This window comes from Erythrolamprus reginae, chromosome 2 (assembly GCF_031021105.1).
Source record: "Erythrolamprus reginae isolate rEryReg1 chromosome 2, rEryReg1.hap1, whole genome shotgun sequence".
Classification (NCBI taxonomy): domain Eukaryota; kingdom Metazoa; phylum Chordata; class Lepidosauria; order Squamata; family Dipsadidae; genus Erythrolamprus; species Erythrolamprus reginae.
In genome coordinates, this window is record NC_091951.1 from 32,784,323 (window position 1) to 32,806,854 (window position 22,532).

The 22,532-nt window shown below is 40.9% G+C and overlaps 1 protein-coding gene across 4 annotated transcripts in view; it reads left to right on the forward strand.

Annotated features, from left to right (window-relative positions):
- The window catches only part of PPT2 (palmitoyl-protein thioesterase 2), a 77,640-nt gene that overhangs the window by 26,356 nt on the left and 28,752 nt on the right, over positions 1 to 22,532 (forward strand). For all 4 annotated transcript variants that reach the window (XM_070737699.1, XM_070737698.1, XM_070737700.1 and 1 more), the window contains one exon: positions 14,073 to 14,218. The gene's annotated coding sequence lies outside the window, so the exon portion shown is untranslated. The remainder of the gene's footprint in view (positions 1 to 14,072; positions 14,219 to 22,532) is intronic.

Sequence of the window (22,532 nt, forward strand, 5' to 3'; positions counted from 1 at the left end):
TGAAGAGGGATGGGCAACTGGTCCAAAGTCATCTGGCTGGAATTTATTTATTTATTATTAGATTTGTATGCCGCCCCTCTCCGTGGATTCGGGGCGGCTCACAGCAACAACAAAACAATGTACAACAAATCTAATAATTTAAAAAGCACTAAAAACCCCATTATTAAAAGCAAACATACATACAACCATACCATGCATAAACTGTATAGGCCCAGGGGAGATGTCTCAATTCCCCCATGCCTGACGGCAGAGGTGGGTTTTAAGGAGTTTGTGAAAGGCAAGGAGGGTGGGGGCAATCCTAATCTCTGGGGGGAGCTGGTTCCAGAGAGTCGGGGCCGCCACAGAGAAGGCTCTTCCCCTGGGTCCCGCCAAATGACATTGTTTAGTCGACGGGACACAGAGAAGGAACTCTGTGGGACCTAACCAGTCGCTGGGATTCGTGCGTTAGAAGGCAGTCTCGGAGATATTCTGGTCCTATGCAATGAAGGGTTTTATAGGTCATAACCAACACTTTGAATTGTGACCGGAAACTGATCGGCAACCAATGCAGACTGCGGAGTGTTGGTGTAACATGGGCATACCTTGGGAAGCCCATGATTGCTCTCGCAACTGGATTCTGCATGATCTGAAGTTTCCGAACACTTTTCAAAGGTAGCCCCATGTAGAGAGCATTACAGTAGTCGAACCTCAAGGTGATGAGCGCACGAGTGACTGTGACCAGTGACTCCCGGTCCAGATAGGGCCGCAACTGGTGCACCAGGCGAACCTGGGCAAACGTCCACCTCGCCACAGCTGAAAGATGGTTCTCTAATGTGAGCTGTGGATCTAGGAGGACGCCCAAGTTGCGGACCCTCTCTGAGGGGGTCAATAATTCCCCGCCCCCAGGGTTATGGACGGATAGATGGAATTCTCTCTGGGAGGCAGAACCCACAGCCACTCCGTATTATCCGGGTTGGGTTTGAGTCTGTTGACACCCATCCAGACCCCAACAGCCTCCAGGCACCGGCACATCACTTGATGGCTAAGGTGGGACTTGAACTCATAGTCTCCTGGTTTCTAACCTCTGGTGCCTTTTCCTGTCTACCAACGCTATTACCATGTCAGATATGATTTCTTTCCCGTGACTTGGTTTTGACAAAGCCATGCTGACATTTAGCAATCACAGGCATTGTCTGCCCTAGATAAAAGCAGAAAGTCACCAGACAGTTGAATCCTTTGATACTCTCCGGGGTATCACATCCCAGCTCTGCAGGGAAAAATATATATCCATTCAATGGAAGGACAGTTAGCAATTCATTATTCATTGTAATTTTTTTAAAAGAAAACTATTTTATTAGGTTTAGGAACTGCCTTAACACTGAAGCCGCTCTGGGTGACTCCCAAAACAGCATGAAATGTGATTTTAAGAAAATAGATAGATAAGATGGGTTCCACCCATTTAATACAAACTGTGTACAGAGATAAAAATATGAGAAGTGCTACATTGGACCCAAGAAACTCTAAACTATTAAGCAGGGGTTTAGCAAAGATAGCCACTTCTCTGATTTGTTTGTTTGTCTGTCTGTCTGTCTATTTATTAGATTTGTATGCCGCCCCTCTCCATAGACTCAGGGTGGCTAACAACAGTAAAAAGACAATATGAACAAATCTAATATTAAAAGTAATGTAAAAAAAACCAATTTAAGAAACCAATCATATTTGATCTATATCTCAGCCTTGCTTTGATCAACTTAAGGTACTCTATGTATAACACGGAATTCAGAATAACAGTTGTTGGAAGGGATCCTGAAGATCTTCTAGTCCAACCCTGTGCTTGAGCAGGAGACTCTACACCAGGGGTAGGCAAAGTTGGCTCTTCTATGACTTGTGAACTTCAACTTCCAGAATTCCTGAGCCAATCATGCTCAGGGAGTTGAAGTCCACATGTCACAGAAGAACCAATTTTGCCATTCTTGCCAAGTGGCTGTCCAGTCTCCATTGTGTTTTTCTATCACAACGATCTTGGGCAGAGAGAAAACAACAAAGTTATCCAACCAACTTTCCTGGTTAAAGGTAGAGTTTAAAAACAAGCAAACCCAAAACTCTCCCAGTTTGGTGTTGCCTTAACCACTACACCACACTGCCTGTAATACAGTTCTCAGAGGCCTTCCACTGAAAACATTTGTCAATTCTAACTACAGTTGTTCTATGAAGGTCATAGTCTTCAAATTATATTCACTTGTTCAGGACTGTTTGAAGTTACAGACGGACTGAAAAAAAAATGACTTATGACTGTTTTTCCCCCTTATGCCCATTTTCAGCATACCTGGGTTCACATGATCAAAAGTCAGACACTTGGCAACTGGTATGTATGTATGACTATTATAATGCTCCCCGGAGTCATGTGATCATCTTCTATGAACTTCTGATGAGCAAACCGAACCGCGCCAGTTATGTCATTGTGACATCACCAGCGGGTCGCTACCAGTTCAAGCAAACTGGTCCAAACCGGTAGGAATCCTTCCCTGGGCAGGTGGTAGCATGACCAATTTTTTTGTTGCTTCAATCAAATTGGTGCTGTTCGGTGCAGGTAGAGAGTAAGGCATTGAACACTGACATCCTCTACAAAATGTTTGGAAGCCAACCCACAAGCTCGGAGAATGAATCTTCACCCTCATCTTATACCCGAGCTATGGGTATACAGTGATACCTCGTCTTACAAACGCCTCGTCATACAAACTTTTCAAGATACAAACCCGGGGTTTAAGATATTTTTGCCCCTTCTTACAAACTATTTTCACCTTACAAACCCACCGCCGCCGCTGTGATGCCCCACCTCCCGACCTCCGTTGCCAGCGAAGCACCCGTTTTTGCGCATCGCAAAAACAAGCGCTTCGCTGGCAACGGAAGTCCGGCTTCGCTGGCAACGGAAGTCCGGAGGTGGGGTTTCCCAGTGAGGGGAGCATCAGTGAAATCGCAGCATCGCAAAAACACAGAGGTCCGGAGGTGGGGTTTCAAGGACTTCGGTGTTTTGGCGATGCTGTGATTTCACTGATGCTCCCTTCGCTGGGAAACCCCACCTCTGGACTTCCGTTGCCAGCAAAGCGCTCGTTTCTGCGATGCTGGTATTCCCCTGCTGGGATTTCCCTGCAGCATAGCAAAAACACAGAGGTCCGGAGGTGGGGTTTCCCATGGAGGGGAGCCTCATGTGAATCCCAGCAGCGCAAAAATGGGCACTTCGGCTGGCAAAAAGGGTGAATTTTGAGCTTGCATGCATTAATCGCTTTTCCATTGATTCCTATAGGAAACATTGTTTCATCTTACAAACTTTTCACCTTAAGAACCTCGTCCCGCAACCAATTAAGTTTGTAAGACAAGGTATCACTGTACTTCCATTACTGCATATATTTACTTCTCTCCTGTCATATTCTCATCATACACTAAAAAATAATAAGAGTTAAATGGATCCAGCTTTCCCCATCAACTTTGCTTAAGAGCTGTGGTGATGCAATGATTAGGATATGGTACTTGCAGGCTACTTCTGCTGACTGCCAGCTGACTGCAGTTCGGGAGTTCGATCCTGACCAGTTCAAGGTTGACTCGGCTTTCCATCCTTCCAAGGTGGGTAGAATGAGGGCCCAGATTGTTGGGTGCCAATAGGTTAATTATATAAATGCATTAGAGCAGTGGTTCTCAACCTAGGGGTCAGGACCCCTTTGGGGGTCGAATGACCATTTCACAGGGGTCGCCTAAGACCCTGGGAAAAGACAAATTTCCCACAGTGCTAGGAACTAAAGCTTCTATTCTGGCACCTTGGACCAATCTGACCAATCAGGCATTTACATTGGGGGTGTCCCTCTGACCTTCCTGCCAATCAGCTTAAAGCTCTGTTGGGAGAATTGGTGCTAGGCTTATGATTGGGGGTCACCACAACAAGAGGAACTGTATTAAAGGGTTGTGGCATTAGAAAGTTTAAGAACTGCCTTAGAGAAAGGCTGTAAAGCACTCTGAAGCGGTATATAAGTCTGTGTGCTATTTACTGTTATCAAAAAGGAGCTGGGAAAGTTGCAAATGATGAGCATATGATCTACCGAGTTGCTAAAAGAATAATAAATGCATGTTGGATGCCAAGCTCTCAAATTTTGATTACGTGTGAGCCTGACGATGTTACAGCGATCCTAATCAAGAACTCCAGTCATTAATTGGGGGTTTTTTTCAGTGCTGTTGTAACTTTAGACAGTTGCTAAATAAATGCTTGTAAGTAGGAAGACTACCTGTAACTCATGCCCTTATTTATTACTGTTATAGTTGGATGTGTGGAAATGGCCAATGTCCTAATTATCTTTTGGGATGTAACAGCAACACCAACACCAACACCACCACCACCAACAACAACAACAACAACAAGGATTTGGAAGGAACCTTGGAGGTCTTCTAGTCCAATGCCCTGCATAGGCAGGAAACCTTATATCACTTCAGTCAATGGTTATCCAACATCTTCTTAAAACCTTCCAGTGTTGGAGCACTCACAACTTCTGGAGACAAGCTGTTCCGCTGATTAATTGTTCTAACTGTCAGGAAATTTCTCCTTAGTTCTAAGTTGATTCTCTCCTTGTTTAGTTTCCATCCATTGCTTCTTATTCTAAGGTGCTTTGGAGAATAGTTTGACTCCTTCTTTGTGGCAACCACTGAGATATTGGAACACTGCTATCATGTCTCCCTTGGTCCTTCTTTTCATTAAACTAGCCATGCCAAGTTCCTGCGACCATTCTTTATATGTTTTAATCTCCAGTCCCCTAATCATCTTTGTTGCTCTTCTCTGCACTTTTTCTAGAGTCTCAATATCCTTTTTGCATCGTGGCGACCAAAACTGAATGCAGTATTCCAAGTGTGGCCTTACCAAAGCCTTATTTTTTTTAAAAAGTATTTTTATTGAATTTTTCTTAAAAATACAAACAAAGATATATAACATTGAACATTCAAGGAGCTGCCATTACTCCGCTTATCTTAGAAGTCTAACTACTACAAAAAATAAAAACCTAACTATAATCAGATCAATAGAAAAATAGCATTATTTATATTAAGCATTTATTAAATTTGACTCTATATGTTAATTTAATTACTTTGTCTGTAAATTACTTCTTTTAAGAAAAATATAATATAATGAATAGCATATCTAAGTTTACTCTACTGTAAACATTTGTAAACTATTAAACTCTAACTTATAAAATTTCAAACTATAGGTTCAAAAAAACCCCTAAATTCTTGTTACTTTAACTTGTAATGTTATTTTTAAAATCCCACCATTCATATAATTTATTCCATATTTTATAATATTCTGTTTCTACTTGATTATTCAAGCGTTTTGTCATCATGTCTAATTCTGCACATTCCATAATTTCTTTATAAACTTCTGGGTCCTTTGGTATTTCCTTATCTTTCCATTTCTGCGCACATGTAATTCTTGCTGCAACCAATATATGTATTATTAAATAATAAATTTCTTTTTTTTACTTAATATTTGAAATACCCAATAAGAAAAATTCAGGAGATTTTTTAATCTTCTCCTTTGTTATTTCATTTATCCATTTCTCTACTTTATCCCAATATTCTTTTGCCTCTAAACATGTCCACCATACATGGTAATATGTACCAATTTCCACACTTCACCTGATCTTGATTCTATCCTCTGTTAATGCAGCCTAGAACTGTGTTTCTTTCTTGCTGATAATATTTCTCAGCTGGAAGGCAGAATGCTAATAATTACAGATCTATAATGATGTTCCTTCCCTACATGCATTGTATGTCATATTCATAACAAAGGCCGGTCTGTTTGGAGGGTTGGGGAAGAAAACATCCCAAAAGAAGATAAATGGTGTACCACAAGATAGTGGTGAAGATAATGGTGAAGCAGCTCCATAATGTTGCCCAGGAAATTACCCAGTAATACCTGTGATCATCAACGGATGACCTTCGCCCTAAATCTTTATGCTTTTAATAACATTTCTCCTCTTTCAGATGAAAGCTTTATGAGAGCCAACTGCCCATATTAAAGAATATGGGTCAATAAAAGCTTTTACACAAAATCCTTGGCGGGCCTAGCTTGTAGCAAAAATATCATTGTTCTCTGAAACCACGTCATTCCTTTTTGGGGTTACCCAGATCTGCTTTGTCATTTGCTACCATACTGGGGGAATGGGTTGGGATGACATAGCATAGCATAGAGCTGGAAGGGGACCTTGGAGGTCTTCTAGTCTAGCCCTCTGTTGAAGCGGGAGAACCTATACCATTTCAGACAAGTGACTGTCCAGTCTCTTCTTAAAAACCTCCAACAATGGAGTGCCCATGATTTCTGAAGGCAAGCTGGTTAATGGTCCTCCCTCTTAAGAAGTCTCTCCTTAATTCCAGGTTGCTTAGAAACATAGAAACATAGAAGACTGACGGCAGAAAAAGACCTCTAGTCTGCCCTTATACTATTTCCTGTATTTTATCTTAGGATGGATATACAGTGGTCCCCCGAGTTTCGCGATCTCGGTCATTGCGAAACGCTATATCGCGATTTTTCAACCCGGAAGTAAAAACACCATCTGCGCATGCGCGCCCTTTTTTCTATGGCCACGCATGCGTAGATGGTGCCGGGCAGATCAGCTGCTGGGTGGCTTCCCTGGGTCTTCCCCCTCTTGCTGGCGGGAGGGCGAGCGGCGGGCATCAGCGAGGAGTTTGCGTGGGCGGCGGGGAAACCCCAGCGCCGCTTCCCAGCTGAGTCCTGAAGCCAAACGCGGAAGTTCGCTTCAGGGCTCAGCTGGGAAGCGGCGCGAGCGAACGGCGTGGGCGGGCGAAGGGCGGGCGCGCGGGCAGGCAGGCGGCAGACAAGCGGCGGGCGGACAAGCGGCGGGCGCGGCAGCAGCAAGGAGTTTGTGTGGGTGGCGGGGAAACCCCAGCGCCGCTTCCCAGCTGAGTCCAGAAGCCAAACGCGGAAGTTCGCTTCAGGACTCAGCTGGGAAGCGGCGCGAGCGAACGGCGTGGGCGGGCGAAAGGCGGGCGCGCGGGCAGGCAGGCGGCGGACAAGCGGCGGGCGGACAAGCGGCGGGCGCGGCAACAGCGAGGAGTTTGCGTGGGCGGCGGGGAAACCCCAATCTTCGGCTCCTCGCTGCTGCGGCGGAAGTAAAAACACCATCTGCGCATGCTACTTCGCGAAAAACCGATCATCGCGAGGGGTCCTGGAACGGAACCCTCGCGATAATCGGGGGACCATGTTTATCCCAGGCATGTTTAAATTCAGTTACTGTGGATTTACCAACCACGTCTGCTGAAAGTTTGTTCCAAGGATCTATTGCTCTTTCAGTGAAATAATATTTCCTCACGTTGCTTTTGATCTTTCCCCCAACTAACTTCAGATTGTGTCCCCTTGTTCTTGTGTTCACTTTCCTATTAAAAACATTTGAACCTCCTGAACCTTATTTAACCCTTTAACATATTTAAATGTTTCGATCATGTCCCCCCTTTTCCTTCTGTCCTGCAGACCAGTGATTTTCAACCTTTTTTGAGCCGCGGCACATTTTTTACATTTACGAAACCCTGGGGCACATTGAGCGGGGGGGGGGGGGGGGGGGAGCTAAAAAAAGTTTGGACAAAAAAATTCTCTCTCTCCCTCCCCTTCACTCTATTTCTTTCTCCCTCCCTCTTTCTCTCCCTTCCTTCCTCTTTCTTTCTCTCTTTCTCCATCCCTTTCTCTTCCTTCCTTCCTCTTTTTTGCTCTCTTTCTCTCTCCCTCCCTACCTCCCTCTATGTCTTTCTCTCTCTCTCCTTCCCTCCCTCTTTCTCTCTCTCTCTTGCTTTCTTTCTCTCTCTTGCTCTCTCTCTCTTTGTCTTGTTTTCTCTCTCTCTCTTGCTTTCTTTCTCTCTCTCTTGTTCTCTTTCTCTTTCTCTCGCTCTTTCTCTCTCTTTCTTTCTCTCTCTCTCTCCTGCTTTCTTTCTCTCTGAGCTTCGCGGCACACCTGACCATGTCTCACGGCACACTAGTGTGCCACGGCACACTGGTTGAAAAACACTGCTCCAGACTATACAGATTGAGTTCATTAAGTCTTTCCTGATACGTTTTATGCTTAAGACCTTCCACCATTCTTGTAGCCCATCTTTGGACCAGTTCAATTTTGTCAATATCTTTTTGTAGGTGAGATCTCCAGAACTGAACACAGTATTCCAAATGTGGTCTCACCAGCGCTCTATATAAGGGGATCACAATCTCCCTCTTCCTGCTTGTTATACCTCTAGCTATGCAGCCAAGCATCCTACTTGCTTTTCCTACTGCCCGACCACACTGCTCACCCATTTTGAGACTGTCAGAAATCACTACCCCTAAATCCTTTTCTTCTGAAGTTTTTGCTAACTCAGAACTGCCAATGCAATACTCAGATTGAGGATTCCTTTTCCCCAAGTGCATTATTTTACATTTGGAAACATTAAACTGCAGTTTCCATTGCTTTGACCATTTATCTAGTAAAGCTAAATCATTTACCATATTACAGACCCCTCCAGGAATATCAACCCTATTGCACACTTTAGAGTCATCGGCAAATAGGCAAACCTTCCCTACCAAACCTTCCCCTATGTCACTCACAAATATATTTAAAAGAATAGGACCCAGAACAGACCCTTGTGGCACACCGCTTGTAACCTGTCTCTGCTCAGAATACTTGCCATTAATAATAACTCTCTGATGTCTACACTTCAGCCAGCTTGAAATCCTTTGATTAGTTTCTTCTCTCTTTGATTAGTTTCCAGCCATTGTTTCTTGTCCTGTCCTCTGGTGCTTTGGAGAATAATTTGACCCTCTCTTCTTTGTGGCAGTCTCTCCACATACAGAAAGACTGCTATCCTGTCATCACCTCTAATTTTTATTTTCTCTAAACTAGCCAAACCCAAATCCTACAGCTGTTCTTCATATCTCCAAGCCATTGGTCATCTTAGTTGCTCTTTTTCTGAACTTCTTGTATTGGCAGTTCTGTGTTAGCAAAAACTTCAGAAGAGAAGGATTTAGGGATAGTGATTTCTGACAGTCTCAAAATGGATGAGCAGTGTGGTCAGGTGGAAGGGAAAGCAAGTAGAATGCTTGGCTGCATAGCTAGAGGTATAACAAGTAGGAGGAGGGAGAATGTGGTCCTGTTGTATAGAGCGTTGGTGAGACCACATTTGGAATACTGTGTCCAGTTCTGGAGACCTCACCTACAAAATGGATAAAATTGAATGGGTCCAAAAACGGGCTACAAAAATGGTGGAAGGTCTTAAGCATAAAACTTATCAGGAAAGACTAAATGAACGCAATTTGTATAGTCTGGAGGACAGAAGGGAAAGGGGGGGGGCATGATCGAAACATTTAAATGCGTTAAAGGATTAAATAAGGTTCAGGAGAGAAGTGTTTTTAATAGGAAAGTGAACACAAGAATAAGGGGGGGAAATCTGAGGTTAGTTGGGGGAAAGATCAGAAGCAAGGTGAGAAAATATTATTTTACTGAAAGAGTAGTAGATGCTTGGAACAAACTTCCAGCAGACATGGTTGATAAATCCACAGTAACTGAATTTAAAGATGCCTGGGATAAACTTATATCCATCCTAAGATAAAAATACAGGAAATAGTATAAGGGCAGACTAGATGGATCATGAGGTCTTTTTCTGCCCTCAATCTTCTATGTTTCTTCCAAAGTCCAGACATCTTTTTTGTAGCATGGTGACCAAAATTGGTGTGCTCTTACTAAGGGCTCTATAAAGCAGTACTAATACTTCAGGTGATCTTGATTCTATACCTCTTTCTAAACCAGGATTGTAATAGCTTTTTTGGCTGCTGCTGCACACTAATTGGTTCATAGGAACTAGTTGTTCTCTGCATATTCACCTTGGAGTTTTGTTTTTCCCCTTAGGTGAACAGGGAATGGCATGTTCTCTGAACTTTAAGGTATAACACACGACCGGAAATTGTTTTAATCCAGTTTGGTATAACTAAATCTATCATTTAACTTATGTAAAGTTTTTTTCCCCTTACCACACTTAAAAAACCCTCTATAATCTCATAATAGATCTGATTTCCCAATGGGTTGGGGAAAAAATCTCTCCAGGTTCATTTGTGAATAAAAATGTGGTTTTCTTGCATTTATTTTTAAACACGTTTGCATGCTTGGAACAAAATAGGCTTGCAGGAATGAGAAATATGATTCCAAACCCTTAGGCTGTCATATTCAAAATGTTACAGGTAACATATGGTAGTAGGAATAAACAACTGGGATTTTTCCAGATGTTTTGTAGGTCCGTCTGAGCCTCAGACCACAGAATCTGTAGCAAAAGATTTGGGAACACGGGGAACTAGGATTTCCTCTGATAAACTGCAATAAAATAGGGCTTTGCTTGGAATCTATAAAGACGTCAAGAATTGTAGATGATAAAAAAAGTTACCTTTTATTTATTGAATTTCTTAGCCACCAAATTCCAATGGCTTCTAGGCTATGTACCTACAGGGCAGATAGTCCTCAACTTACAACAGTTCATTTAGTGTCCATTCGAAGGTACAATATCACTTTTAAAAAATGACTTATGATCATGTTTCACATTTACAACCAACAGTCTCACGTTAAAACTCAATCTGTATAATCTGGAGGACAGAAGGAAAAGGGGGGACATGATTGAAACATTTAAATATGTTAAAGGGTAAAATAAGGTTCAGGAGGGAAGTGTTTTTAATAGGAAAGTGAACACAAGAACAAGGGGACACAATCTGAAGTTAGTTGGGGGAAAGATCAAAAGCAACGTGAGAAAATATTATTTGACTGAAAGAGTAGTAGATCCTTGGAACAAACTTCCAACAGATGTGGTTGGTAAATCCACAGTAACTGAATTTAAACATGAAATTAACATAGACTTTGGTAGCCTTTTCTATAAAGGTGGTCCTCGACTTACAGCTGTACAATCATTTAGTGACTGTTCCAAGTTACAACAGCACTGGAAAAAACATTAACTTGCAACCAGTTCTAAATCTGTTGCACTTTTGCCACAGACATATAATTGCCATTTATTACTTTCCCGGCCGGTTCCCAACAAACAGTGGGCGAATCCAGATTCATTTAATGACCATTTAATGGCTGGAATGATGCTATCTTGCCAAGTTATCTGGAATTTATCTGTGAGAAGGACGTTATCTTGTCAAGTTATCTGGGATTCATTTTGGCTCGTGACTTCTGAGAAAGTGAATGGAGCGTCCTCTTAGAATGACCTTTGCCCCCTGTGGGGTGCCTCCATGTGTCATGTGATTTCTCTGGGTAGTCGGAGGGGATAATTTTTACAGATTTTTTTGGAAATTGTAGAACCTCAATCAAGACTTTGGCAGTGGCTCCTTCTCTTTTGGAAGCCCTTCCTGAATGTGGAGCAGATAAATAACGATCATCCAGTCTCTAGCTCTCTTTTAGTAAAGGTTAATGGGTCTTAAACATGCCTGAGATAAACATATAGAAACATAGAAACATAGAAGACTGATGGCAGAAAAAGACCTCATGGTCCATCTAGTCTGCCCTTATACTATTTCCTGTACAGTATTTTATCTTACAATGGATATGTACTGTATGTTTATCCCAGGCATGGTTAAATTCAGTTACTGTGGATTTACCAACCTGTATTTTATCTTACAATGGATATATGTTTATCCCAGGCATGTTTAAATTCAGTTACTGTGGATTTACCAACCATGTCTGCTGGAAGTTTGTTCCAAGCATCTGCTACTCTTTCAGTGAAATAATATTTTCTCATGTTGCTTTTGATCTTTCCCCCAACTAACTTCAGATTGTGTCCCCTTGTTCTTGTATTCACTTTCCTATTACAAACACTTCCCTCCTGAACCTTATTTAACCCCTTAACATATTTAAATGTTTTGATCATGTCCCCCCTTTTCCTTCTGTCTTCCACACTATACAGATTCATTAAGTTCATTAAGTCTTTCATGATTCATTAAGTTCATTAAGTCTTTCATGATACGTTTTATGCTTAAGACCTTTCACCATTTTTGTAGCCCGTCTTTGGACCCGTTCAATTTTGTCAATATCTTTTTGTAGGTGAGGTCTCCAGAACTGGACACAGTATTCCAAATGTGGTCTCACCAGCCCTCTATATAGCGGGATCATAATCTCCCTCTTCCTGCTTGTTATACCTCTAGCTATGCAGCCAAGCATCCTACTTGCTTTCCCTACCGCCTGACTGCACTGTCCACCCATTGTGAGACTGTCAGAAATCACTACCCCTAAATCCTTTTCTTCTGAAGTTTTTGCTAACACAGAACTGCCAATGCAATACTCAGATTGAGGATTCCTTTTCCCCAACTGCATTATTTTACACAATTACTGCAGTTGTGAAGCTGGTAATGTGGTCCTTAAGCGAATCTGGCTTCCCCATCAACTTTGCTTGTCAGAAGGTTTCAAAAGGAGCTCACATGACCAAAGGTCACAGTTGCCAAGCCTCTGAATTTTGGTTCACGTATCCATGGGAATGCTGCAACGGTCATTAGTGTGAAAAATGGTCGTAAGTCACTTTTTCTAAAGTGGCTTACGACCATTTTTCACACTAATGACCGTTGTAGCATTAGAAAATGCTGTTGAAAGTTTGAAACAAACTATTGTAAGTAACATGTATGGAATTGGAAGGGCGTTGGTATGTTCTTGGATGAGGGTTGTGGAGACTTGAATGGAGAAAGTTCTCTCGTCTTGATCTGTTTACAACTCTTGGTGGCTTTCAATACCACCAACTATGGTTACTTCCTGGGCTATCTGCATGACTTAGGAATTGGTGGCGCTGTTTCAGATTGGTTCTGGACTGACTGGACCAATGGTTTTTCAGAGAATATTCTCTTTCTATGCTTCTCTTCACTGAGTCATAATAACAATAATAACAGTAATAACAACAACAACAACATGCCCATGTTTCTCCAACACTCCGCGGACTGCATTGGTTGCTGATTGGTTTCTGGACACAATTCAAAGTGTTGGTAATGACCTACAAAGCCCGACATGGCATCGGGCCAGATTACTTGCAAGACCGCCTTCTGCCATATGAATCTCAGCGACTGGTTAGGTCCCACAGAGTCGGCCTTCTCCAGGTCCCGTCAACTAGACAATATCGTTTGTTGGGTCCCAGGAAAAGAGCCTTCTCTGTGGAGGCCCCGGCCTTCTGGAATCAGCTCGCCCCAGATATTTGCACTGCCCCCACCCTCCTTGCCTTTTGCAAGAGTCTTGAGACTCACTTATGTTGCCAGGCTTGGGGCAATTAGGTCTTGGCCTCCTGGCCAATAAATGTGATGTATGGCTGTGATCTGAAGTTGTATGATTGATTTTTAATATATTGGGGTTTTAGGTTATGTAGTTTTAATTAATTAGATTTGTCTTTGTATTTATTGTTTTATATTATATGCTGTAAGCCATCCCAAGTTTTCAGAAAGGGTCGGCATACAAATCTAATAAACAAACAAACAAAACAACAACAACAACAACAACAACAATAATAGCAACAACAGCAACAATATAATTGGAAGGGACCTTGGAGGTCTTCTAGTCCATCCCCCTGCTTAGGCAGGAAACTCTACACTACTTCAGACAAATGGGTAACCAACATCTTCTTAAAAACTTCCAATATTGGAGCATTCACAACGTCTGGCAAGCCATTCCACAAATTATCTTTCAGGATAATTTCTTTTTAGTTCTAAGTTGCTTCTGTCCTTGATTAGTTTCCATCCATTGCTTCTTTGTCCTGCCCTCAGCTGCTTTGGAGAATAGGTTGACTCCCTCTTCTCAACCCCTGAGATATTGGAACACTATCACGTCTCCCCTACTTCTTTTCATGGATCCATAACTGAATGTGGGTATTTTTGTTCTTCTGTGATAGAGATACCCACTGAATAAGATATGGAGGTTGTAGAGGCTGTTCGACCTTCTATGTAGCCCACTTTATCTCCACTTCATCTGAAATCACAATGTATAAAACCTCTGTAGCCATCGGTGGTGCCTGTTGCTTGTCAAGTCTTGTGTTGATCAATGATAACAGGAATTCCTTGTCTCCACCCAAAGGTGTTGCTGTCGCTTGAAAGGAAAGGGGAGGAGCTAGGAGAAGTCCTTCTTAATCCCAACATCCTGGCCAGAACCATGCCATAGAGCTCAAGGTCTCTCCAAGCACATCGTCCAGAAGTGGGAGTTGCCAATAGAAGTGTGAGCAGGTAAGACTTTATCTTAGGTGTGTTTTTAACTCCCAGAAAATACTGTCTTCACCACTGGAGACATCTCATAGATGCAGATCTTTCATGTAAGAGCATGTCAACACTACAATTGTTAGTGTGGTTAGTGCTTCCAGGAAATTACAGGCTTGGTCTTCCAAGGTAATTCTGTATTCCCAACATGCTCAGCGTGAATTGTTTATATCGAAATGAGACCTAGTGTGAATGAGCCCAAGGCCTGTCGGCTTGTTTTAAGCATTGACTTTGAGCCAGAGCTCTCTGTGTGTCTTAAGACCTTCCACCAGAAGGTCTTATGCTTAAGACCTTCTGGTGGGAGGTCTTAAGCATAAAACTTATCAGGAAAGACTTAATGAACTCAATCTGTATAGTCTGGAGGACAGAAGGGAAAGGGGAGACATGATCCGGAACATTTAAATATGTTAAAGGGTTAAATAAGGTTCAGGGGGAAAGTGTTTTTAATAGGAAAGTGAACACAAGAACAAGGGGCACAATCTGAAGTTAGTTGGAGGAAAGATCAGAAGCAAGGTGATAAAATATTATTTTACTGAAAGAGTAGTAGATGCTTGGAACAAACTTCCAGCAGACGTGGTTGTTAAATCCTCAGTAACTGAATTTAAACATGCCTGGGATAAACATACATCCATCCTAAGATAAAACACAGGAAATAGTATAAGGGCAGACTAGATGGACCATGGAGTCTATGTTTCTATGTCTTAATTCTCTCGATTGTGTGTGTGTGTTCAACCTCTCAGAAAGTCAGTCCTGTATTTTAGATGTATGTGTGTGTGTTTGTGTTTTATTTATTTATTTTATTCCTTATTTTATTTATTTATTTATTTATTTATTTATTTATTATTATTATTTATTTTTATTATTTTTATTTTTATTTTTATTTTTATTTTTTATTTTTATTTTTATTTTTATTTTTTATTGTATTTATATGCTGCCCCTCTTCGAAGACTCAGATATAAAAAAACAATTAAAAATACCTTAAATCCAATTTAAATTTAAAACTAACTAATCTAAAACCCAAGTTCCTTAAAAATCAATCACTCCCATTCAAACATGATTGAAACATTTAAATATATTAAAGGGTTAAATAAGGTCCAGGAGGGAAGTGTTTTTAATAGGAAAGTGAACACAAGAACAAGGGGACACAATCTGAAGTTAGTTGGGGGAAAGATCAAAAGCAACATAAGAAAATATTATTTTACTGAAAGAGTAGTAGATCCTTGGAACAAACTTCCAGCAGACGTGGTTGGTAAATCCACAGTAACTGAATTTAAACATGCCTGGGATAAACATATATCCATCCTAAGATAAAATACAGAAAATAGTATAAGGGCATACTAGATGGACCATGAGGTCTTTTTCTGCCGTCAGACTTCTATGTTTCTATGTTTCTAAACAATCAAACATACATTTCATTCATCGGCCAGGGGGCTAGAATCTAATGGCCCAAACCCTGACAGCACAAATGGGTCTTCCAACAATTGCGGAAGGCGGGGAGAGTGGGGGCAGTGTGGTGTTGTTTCTCTATATTTCTCTATATTTCAGCTTGCCTTTCTTTTATTTATTTTATTTATTAGAACTTGTCAAACCTAAACAAGAATAAGAATGCAAGAATAAAAATATAGGCACAGGGACAATTAGGCATGTTAGTGCACTTATGCACATCCCCTCTAACTAACCGCTTAAGTATGAAGTAAGGTCCACAGAAGTCATTTTGTGACTGGAACTGTGAAAATTTGTAGCTGAAACAACAGAAAAACTGAAAAACAGCTGAGAAAGTCAAAATGACATCTGCAACCAAAATTTTGTCTTCCCCCTGTTTTTTATAATGATAAGATTTTATTCATGTGATCCCTGTCCATTACCTTGACTTGTATGACAAGCATCCTCTGAAGATATTCTCCTGCAACCGTTACTTTCATATTTTGGGCAAATTCTCTCCTACATAGAATAGAATAGAATAAAGGAGAGGAGGAGAATAATAGAATAGAATAGAATAGAATAGAGGAGAGGAGAGGAGAAGAGAATAATAGAATAGAATAGAACAGAACAGATCAGAACAGAATAGAATTCTTTATTGGCTAAGTGTGATTGGACACACAAGGAATTTGTCTTGGTGCATATGCTCTCAGTGTACTTAAAAGAAAAGATACATTTGTCAAGAATCATGAGGTACAACACTTAACGATTGTCAAAGGGGTCAAATAAGCAATGAAGAAACAATCAATATTAATAAAAATCTTAAGGATACAAGCAACAAGTTACAGTCATACAGTCATAAGTGGGAGGAAATGGGTGATAAGAATGATGAGAAAAAACTGGTAGCAATAGTAGTGCAGACTTAGTAAATAGTTTGACAGTATTGAGAGAATTATTTGTTTAGCAGAGTGATAATGTTCGGGAAAAACTGTTCTTGGGTCTAGTTGTCTTGGTGTGCAGTGCTCTATAGTGTCATTTTGAGGATAGGAATTGAAACAATTTATGTCCAAGATGCGAGGGGTCAGTAAATATTTTCACATCCCTCTTTTTGACTCGTGCAGTATACAGGTCCTCAATGGAAAGCAGGTTGGCAGCAATTGTCTTTTCTGCAGTTCTGATTATCCTCTGAAGTCTGTGTTGGTCTTGTTGGGTTGCAGAACCAAACCAAACATATTTTTTTTTTTTACAAATAACTTGCTAAGCCTAAATGAGTCATGGTTCCGAGGTAACACAGATTCCCCTTTCTGGCCAAACAGAGATTAGCAAGTGTGCCCAAAGCATAGTAAATAATAATAATAATAATAATAATAATAATAATAATAATAATAATAATAATTTATTAGATTTGTATGCCGCCCCTCTCCGAAGACTCGGGACGGCTCACAACAATAATAAAAGACAATAAGACATTGCAACAAATCTAATATTAAAAGAGAAAGATATATAAAACCCCAACAATTAAAAACCATGCAACACATACCTACCAAAACATAAAACATAAAAGCCTTGGGGAGGTGTCTCAGTTCCCCCATGCCTGGTGATATAGGTGGGTCTTGAGTAATTTGCGAAAGACAAGGAGGGTGGGGGCCGTTCTAATCTCCAGGGGGAGTTGATTCCAGGGGGACGGAGCCACCACAGAGAAGGCTCTTCCCCTGGGGCCCGCCAAACAACATTGTTTGGTCGACGGGACCTGGAGAAGGCCAACTCTGTGGGACCTTATCGGCCGCTGGGATTCGTGCGGTAGAAGGCGGTTCCGGAGGTAATCTGGTCCCCTGCCAAATGTCTTTTCAATCAATTGACAATCACCATTTTTCACACTTACAACCGTTGTGGCATCCTCATACTCACATGATCAAAATTCAGATATATGGCAATTGACTCATATTTAAGATGGTTGCAGGGTTGTGGGGTCATGTCATCCCCTTTTAAGACATTCTGACAATCAGAATCAACGGGGAAGCCAGATTAATTTAACGACCATGTTTCTAACTTAACAACTGCAATGATTCACTCAACATTTGTGGCAAGCAAGGTCATAGAAGGGGGCAAAGCTCGCTTAACAAATGTATCACTTCGCAATATAAATGTGGGGTTCAATTGTGGTTGTAAGTCAAGGACTATTTGCATTCTGTCTATTTCTTTCTGCCTAACCCATTTTATGCAGTTGCTATGAAGGTCAGTTCAAAGTGTAGTTTTAAGAGCCTTAAAATCCACCTGGAGTTTTTCTAGGGAGAAACTAGATATTGAGAAAAGATAGGCATAGCTTGGTTGAATATTCATGGATCACCTGACAGAGATTATTACTTGGCATTTTCCCAAAAGTCAGCCCACGGAGGCTTGCTTAACTAGCGTTTATTGAATAAGTGTTAGTTGACTGAGTTCACATATTGTGTCAAGTCATGCTTCGCCCGGAAGCCACAATGTTGTGCTTGGCCATAAACCGTGATTAATGAACTTTGTTGCATAAACCCAATATACTGGTTGTATGCCAAGCAACCTTCAGTGTAGCATTAGCTAAATGTGTAAACCTGGTTTATCTAAATAAACCTGCAACTTTGTGGACATACAAAGTTGCAGAAGGCTGAGCTAGAGAAATCCTGGCTAGTTAATAATATAGTAGGTCAGTCTTTTGAATCAGCAACCTGTCATCTCCTTCTCCTTTGTGGTATTTATTGCCAACCTGTCTTGGTATTTATTGCCAACCTGTCTTCCATTGAGGACTTGTATACTGCACGAGTCAAAAAGATGGCAGTGAAAATATTTACTGACCTCTCGCGCCCTGGACATAAATTGTTTCAATTCCTACCCTCAAAACAACACGATAGAGCACTGCACACTAAGACAACCAGACACAAGAACAGTTTTTTACCAAACGCCATCACTCTGCTAAGGAAATAATTCCCTCATCATTGTCAAACTATTCACTAGGACTGCATTACTATTAATCTTCTCAACATTCCTATCATCTATCTCCTCCCACTGATGACTGTATGACTGTAACTTGTTGGTTGTATCCTTACGATTATTATTAATATTGTTTGTTTCCTGATTGTTTATTTGTACCCTATGACAATCATTAAGTGTTGTACCTCATGATTCTTGACAAATGTATCTTTTCTTTTATGTACACTGAGAGCATATGTACCAAAGATAAATTTCTTGTGTGTCCAATCACACTTGGCCAATAAAAGAATTCCATTTCCAAGAAGGTAGAAATATTTTATATCAATGATTGTAGGTTTCTTTGGGGGTACATCAACATAGGTGGATATGACCAGGTACCTCAGGGACCGCCTAATGCTGCACGAATCCCAGCGACCAGTTAGGTCCCACAGAGTGGGTCTTCTCCGGGTCCCGTCAACTAAACAATGCCGCTTGGCAGGTCCCAGGGGAAGAGCCTTTTCTGTGGCGGCCCCGGCCCTCTGGAACCAACTCCCCCCAGAGATTAGAATTGCCCCCACCCTCCTTGCCTTTCGTAAGTTACTTAAAACCCACCTCTGCCGCCAGGCATGGGGGAATTGTGATGCTCTTTCCCCCTAGGCCTTTACAATTTTATGCATGGTATGTCTGTATGTATGTTTGGTTTTTTTATATTAATGGGTTTTTAATCATTTTTAGTATTGGATTACTACTGTACACTGTCTTATTATTGCTGTTAGGCTCCCCGAGTCTCCGGAGAGGGGCGGCATACAAATCCAATAATAATAATAATAATAATAATAATAATAATAATAATAATAATAATAATAATAATAATAATAATAATACCTAAACTTGGGTTTTACAAGCATCCGTTTGAGTTATTTTTCTCAATAGCTTTATTAAATCTGCCAAAGTAAAAAATAACAAAAGAATTATCAAGAAAGGAAAATGTAGAAAGAAAGATACCCAAAAAAGGATGACTTCTGACTCCTTTTGCAGTACTGTAGATAAGAAATGAAATTCAACTCTTACGGTAAAATTACAGATTTTTCTTTTCTTTTCATGATCCTGTAACCCCTTGGATTGGGTTAGGTTTTGGGCGACTGAATGAAGCTGAGCGTTTGCTGCCCGGATGCCCTTCCTGACATCTATGTGGAGTTCACAGCAGATATTTTCCCTTTGCTTAATAGAAAAAAGATTTTCAAGACTTTTCGAGATTCAAACTTTCTTAAAACAGTCTTGGGTCTTTAACTATTATTTTTTTAATTTTATTCTCATCCTTTATTTATTTATTTTATTTATTTATTAGATTTGTATGCCGCCCCTCTCCATAGACTCGGGGAGGCTCACAACAGAAAAAAACAGTTCATAACAAATCTAATAATTTACAATTTAAAATATTTAAAAAACCCCATTTTTAAGCAGACATACCTACAAACATACCATACATAAATTGTATAGGCCCAGGGGAGATATCTCAGTTCCTCCATGCCTGATGGCAAAGGTGGGTTTTGAGGTGTTTACGAAAGGCAAGGAGGGTGGGGGAAGTTCTAATCTCTGGGGGGAGTTGGTTCCAGAGAGTTGGGGCCGCCACAGAGAAGGCTCTTCCCCTGGGGCCCGCCAACCGACATTGTTTAGTTGACGGGACCCGGAGAAGGCCAACTCTGTGGGACCTAATCGGTCACTGGGATTCGTGCAGCAGAAGGCGGTCTCGGAGATAATCTGGTCCGATGCCAGGAAGGGCTTTGCATCCTGATAGATAAATATATGTCTCTGTTTGGGATTGAAAGCTTCTTGAGTGTGAGGCGAGGATCTACACCTCTAGGCCCCCACACTGTCTAAAATTACACATTAACATCCATTTTAAAACAATCTCTAGTTTTTCTAGTCATCAAATCCATATGTGATCATTTTTATTCAGTTTCCCACCAGAAGTCCAAAAGAGGCTAAAACGTAGATCGCTGTCTTTTCTCTAAACATCCACACCTTCATTCTTCATTCTTTGTTATATTGCAAGCTCTAGATTTTAGTTTCCAAATCTGGAAGAGTCTCAAATTGGAATGTGTTTGTTTATGGAGTCAAATGAATGGGATGCATTCAGGTCTTGGATTAGGCTTTTGAGTTGGAAAACTGTTTTTTCCCCCTGGATGACGCAATCCATGCTTTTCAGCGCTGATTTACAAGGGTCACTGCCTGCTTTTGTAAAAGTAGGTCAGTGGAATTCCTGCCTGGTGAGGAATAATAGCGGATCAGGGTTCATTTTCACATCCGTCCTGCATTTACGGACGTCGAGTAGACTAAGGCAAATCATTTCTGCTTGTATGAATCCTGGTCATAGTTCCCTCTAAGCTGAGCAGTGAGCAATCGCTCACTTAAAAATCATCATCAACTCAGAGTTTTCCAAACCTGCCCAGAAGCCGAGAGGGAAAGAGTGAGAGGGAAGGAGAGAGATGAAGAGAGGAAGAGAGAGAAACAGATAGAAAAAAGAGAGGAAGGAAAAGAGAAAGAAAAAGAATGGGAGTAAGGAAGAGAGAAAGAAAATCAAAATCTAGTTTGAAACTAGCTCAACTATTTAAGTGGCATTTTGAAATTGATAGTGTTGCCCTATTATGAGCTCACTGTTATAGACAAACAGTACAGTATTTTATTTTGAAATTCTCTGATGCAAAACAGGGTGGGTTTTTTGATTTATTTATTTATTTATTTGTTTGTTTGTTTGTTTGTTTGTTTGTTTATTTATTTATTTATTTATTTATTTATTTATTTATTTATTTATTTATTTATTATTCCTGTGCCGCCCAGTCCTGAAGGGACTGCCGCTCGGACACTTCCCCCCCCCCCCAAAAAAAAAATTAGAGGGAACACTGATCCTGGTGCCACTATTTGAAAAAATAAATGGCATCATCTGGGTTGAGTTGCTGGGAGAGTGATCAGAGAAAACATTGAAAGTGAATGTGTTTTGAAGATATACTGTGCATTGTTTCATTCACAGGGGCAATGAGAATTTTTCCCTTTTGTTTTATATTTCTGATTTTACATTGATAATGGGTAGAGCTTCCTAATTACTCGTGCCTGATAGGTTTAACGATCCTTCATTCTCTTTCTTTTTTTCCCTTCCCAGTCAAAGACAAAAAGATTGTGATTTATTTTTTAATTATATTTATAGGCCACCCATTTCACCACGGAGTAACTCCAGGTGGCTTGCATTGTTAAAGAGATAAAACTATATAAATAATATATAGCATACAAATCTAAATAATAATAATAATAATAATAATAATAATAATAATAATAATAATATTGAAATACGAAGATCTAAAAATCGAGCTGCAACGACTCTGGCATAAGCCAGTGAAAGTGGTCCCAGTGGTACTTGGCACGCTGGGCGCAGTACCAAAGGATCTCAGCGGACATTTGAAAACCATTGGAATTGACAAAATCTCCATCTGTCAATTGCAAAAGGCCACTTTACTGGGATCAGCAAACATAATTCGCAGCTACATCACGCAGTCCTAGGTGCTTGGGAAGCGCCCGACTGGTGATGAAATACGAAATTCAGCATAGTGATCTTGTTTGCTGTGTTGTACTGACGTAATAATAATAATAATGATAATAATAATAATATAGGACCAGGTTACTTATGAGACTATCTCCTGCCTCATGAATCCCAGTGAGTGGTCAGGTCCCACAGAATTGGCCTTCTCCAGGTCCTGTCTGTTAAACAATGCTGCCTGGCGGGATCTTCTCTGTGGCAGCTCCGGCCCTTTGGAATCAACTCCCTCCTGGCCTTTCGTATGGCTTTAAAAACTCACCTCTGCTGGTGGGTTTGAGGCCGTTGAGCATCGGCATCCTGCTTCAGCCACATATATGACTGTAAAGGAAT